The sequence below is a fragment of the Bos indicus x Bos taurus genome, chromosome 5 (genome assembly GCF_003369695.1).
Source record: "Bos indicus x Bos taurus breed Angus x Brahman F1 hybrid chromosome 5, Bos_hybrid_MaternalHap_v2.0, whole genome shotgun sequence".
Taxonomy (NCBI): Eukaryota; Metazoa; Chordata; class Mammalia; order Artiodactyla; family Bovidae; genus Bos; species Bos indicus x Bos taurus.
In genome coordinates, this window is record NC_040080.1 from 61,629,578 (window position 1) to 61,633,355 (window position 3,778).

Below are 3,778 nucleotides of genomic sequence, written 5' to 3' on the forward strand. Positions count from 1 at the left end.
ATGTGCATTGTAATAGTTATTATACAACCTAGAAATGTGAAATAATCTTGTTTTGTGAAGTTCCAAAAATAATAAAGTCAAAGGATAAGCAAAAAAATGTATATGTAGAACATTTTCTTATATCAAGATTAAAAATAAAGTAGATTAAGAGTGTTATTTTGTAAGATTTTACATCTATTTTATTACTCATGAAATTAATAATTGTGATTAATGAAAGTGATTGTGTTGTAGACGTTATCATTGAGGTCTTCTGTGGGATGAACCTAACCATTCTCAAGGGAGATTGCTATAGAGGAGAGTCAGGAGGTTACTGAGAACACCAAGGGTGCCTTCCAAAAATCCCCTATGGTCCACAGCATAACACAGATGTAGCCTGGACTTTGCTTTGTTCCTAGGAGATCAACACATGTCTTTCTTCATAGGTCAAAACAACTAGATTTGAGTATTTGGCTTTCAGTGCAACCAGAGGGACCCCAGATCCTAGTCCTAGAGACATCAGAATCTATACTTGTAAAACTAAATGTTGCCATATCCCTTGCAATTCTTTCTGTAAATATTTCTCCCTTAAACTACTAGACCTATGTTACTGAAGAGGATAGTATATTTCTACATCTTCTTAAGGTTTCTGAACATTTTTATTCTCATAAATCATCATAAAACAGAGAAAAAATCCAATTTGATTAGTGTGACATTTGACAGTGTCTAGCAGAGAAGCAATGATTTGGCATTCTATTATTCATAGCAGAAGTATGAATATATGAAATAAGGAGAAGGGAGTTTTCACAATTTTTAGCAAACCAAATACAGAGAAAGATATATGCAGCAGAGCTGGGAAGTAACTGAAGACGTGTGAATGCATGGGAGAGGCTTTGCTATACATATCTGGAATATCCCTTTGAATCAGTCATCTCATGCACATGAAAAATGCGGAGCAGAACTACAAGGGAGTAAAATCTTTTTTCATAAAGCTTAATAGCTAAGAGACAATGATATTCAAGCAGAAAATGCACTGGGCTGCAGTATGGGTAACAGAGCTGCTAAGATCTGAGGCAGGGAGTTACTTTTCAATTTGTGCTTCACTGCAAAATGAAAAGTATGTAAATACTGCATATCATTTTGAGCTAAAACATAAAACTGTTTCCATATGTACATTCCTAGCAAATCATAGTAGATGCCAAATATTAATGACTTCAATGGAATTATAAGACAAATCATTGAATAAGTGAATATGTCCTCTATTAATAAAATAATTAGGGTTTTTATTCTATTTATTGTAAATACATAAGTAACATATATACAATGTTCTCATATTATCTTGATAATTACATTCATAAATACTAATAAAATAAAATTAGTAGTTAAGTTATTTCATCATAAAACATTTATTTTATTTGCTAAGTAAATCATTAATTTCTTATATCATAAAAGTATTGGGTTGTTGCTTTAGCTTTTTATGTTTCATTTTGATCTTGTGAAGGAAGTGAGATCATCCATTTCTGTTTTAGGTGGTAGTATCTTCTAATGAATACATGACAGAAAAAAAGAAAAACTTATATTTTATAGGATTATTCCAACAAAACTACAATGATTTAATTGGACAAAGCAAAAAAGCATTGATTTATTTCACTTATCGTCTCTCTATAATGCAACTTATTGCATGAAGATTTCCTATCATCTGCCAGATTTAAAATCAGAGAATTAGTATGTAAAGCAGATTCACAAATATATCTTAAGTAATAATGCAAATAAGATAATCAAAATAAAATACCATTGAGATGAACTATAGAGAAAGTTTTAGAACTGCATTAATGATGATGATTTTGGTCACAATGAATTATACCTTTCATCTATTCACTTTAATGTACTTTCCACCTAAGTATATTAAAAAAAAAAAAAAAACAGAAAAAAAGAGAGAAAAATGAACCATACACAGAGTTTGTCTTCCTAGGCCTTTCTGATGATCCTGACTTTCAGATTGTGATTTTCTTTTTTTATTTATCACATATGTATTAAGTGTCACTGGAAACCTGACTACACCACCCTAACCTGGGTGGACTCCCATCTCCAGATGCCCATGTATTTCTTCCTCCGAAATTTCTTTCTCAGAAATCTCCTTTACTACTGTGTACAACCCTAGATTTCCGGGGGCAAGACTATTTCTTACAATTGTGCAACCCAACTATTTTTCTTTATTTTCATGGCGGGGGCAGGGGGTGACTGAATTTTACATTCTAACTGCCATTGTCATATGTTGCAAGCCCCTGCATTATAGAACCATCATGAGCAAGAAACTCTGCCACCTGCTGGTGTTCTGTGCATGGCTGGGCGGGTTTCCGACCATTTTCTCGCCCCTTATGCTTCTCCTCCAGCTAGATTAATGTGCTTCCAATGACATTGATCACTTTTTGTGTGACTATTTCCCCCTTTTACAATTGTCTTGTTCAGATACATGGCTTCTAGAAGTAATGGGTTTTTACTTTGCTTTGGTTAGTTTGCTATTCACCTTGGCATTAGTGATTTTGTCCTATACATACATTATCAGGATGATAATATACATATATTATCAGAGAATTCCATCTGCCAGTCATAGAAAAAAGGCCTTCTCTACTTGTTCTTCTCACCTGATTGTCATCTCCATCTCTGATAGAAGCTGCATATTCATGTATGCTAGTCCCTCCCCAAAGAAAAGACATCATTGACTAAAGGGGTAGCTATTCTCAATACCTCTGTGGCCTCCTTGCTGAACCCCTTCATCTACACCCTGAGAAACCAGCAAGTGAAACAAGCCTTCAGAGACATGGTCTATAAAGCAGTGTTTTCTGCCAATACAATTGTTTTTGGTCAAAAATAAAGGACACTTTAAAGAACAATGAGGTTAAATCCTGAAATTCCTAACCATCTATTCATTAATAACTACCTTTGCTCTTTATAGCCTGTTAATCTGCCACATGACAGTTAATATATTTCCCAATCTGTTACTTTCAATTCCAAGCTAAGTTTTTCCAGTGCATCGCTTATCAACATTTCAAAATATATAAAGTTATTCCTCCTACAGAATTTTTGTAGGTTGAAATGCATTTCTTTAAGACAAAGCACACTGTGAAAAGATCATTTTAATTCTGTTATCAGTCCCTGAAAGGATCCTATGAAGTATCAGACCGTAAGTTTCACAATGAGTATGTAATTTCCTATGTATTTTCAAGGTGAACACTGATAGACTACTATGGTGTAAAGAAGCTATATATTCTGTGTAATAATACATGAAATCCAGTCCAAAGAAATAATATGGAAAAAAAAAACAAACAAAGAGATAATATGTACTCGTGAATTGCACTTTTAAAGTAGAGGTTTTATTTCGTGAAATTCAATATATATATATAGAAGGTAAATATTGATTATGATATTATGTATTTTTATAGCATTTATATGTGAATTCCATAAAAATACATAGTAAATTATATTTATAATCAAATAATTAAAAATAAATGTAATATAACTAAAACACTGCCACTTTCCAGAACTTAATACTCATATCTATGACAATTACTTTGAATTCTTTGTCAAGCGTTCATAAACCTACATTTATTTAGGGTCTACTTTTTGAGATTCATTTTATTTGCATCATTTTCTTTTCTTTATGTCCCTTGTAAATTGATGTTGTTATGTACACATTTGCTAAAACAGCCACTTCTCCCAGTCTTTTAAAGCTGGATTTGTTCAGGGAAAACCATCACTACCTAGTCCACCTAGAGACTCTGGGGGCCTCTCCAAACTTTTC

General features: G+C 32.8%; 1 pseudogene; it reads left to right on the forward strand.

Moving 5' to 3' along the window:
* The first annotated feature begins 917 nt into the window (after window positions 1–917).
* LOC113893493 lies at window positions 918–2,851 on the forward strand (annotated as a pseudogene).
* The last annotated feature ends 927 nt before the right edge of the window (window positions 2,852–3,778 follow it).